Consider the following 264-nt stretch of genomic DNA (forward strand, 5'->3'; position numbering starts at 1 on the left):
CATCTCTAATCTGTATGTATCTGATTATTACTAGTCATAATCGGTTGCACTTGGATCCTTGGTGCCTGTGTATGTCTATAAAGTCATCGGGCAGATTTCAGTGGTATTATTTATCACCTCTACTAATTGGCATGATGTAAATTTCCATGCTGGCCTCCTCAAATATAATACATTTTTTAAAAATTTGTTGATTTTGTGTGTGTGTGTGTGTGTGTGCGTGTGTGTGTGTATCACACAGAACCTCCCAAACCATCTCATTCAAAT

General features: G+C 37.1%; 1 protein-coding gene across 2 annotated transcripts in view; it reads left to right on the forward strand.

Moving 5' to 3' along the window:
* The window catches only part of Uhrf1bp1l (UHRF1 binding protein 1 like), a 122884-nt gene that overhangs the window by 96422 nt on the left and 26198 nt on the right, over positions 1-264 (forward strand). The gene's annotated exons all lie outside the window — the stretch shown is intronic.

The sequence above is a fragment of the Nannospalax galili genome, unplaced genomic scaffold, assembly GCF_000622305.1.
Source record: "Nannospalax galili isolate Female #2095 unplaced genomic scaffold, S.galili_v1.0 scaffold885, whole genome shotgun sequence".
In the NCBI taxonomy this organism is placed as follows: Eukaryota; Metazoa; Chordata; class Mammalia; order Rodentia; family Spalacidae; genus Nannospalax; species Nannospalax galili.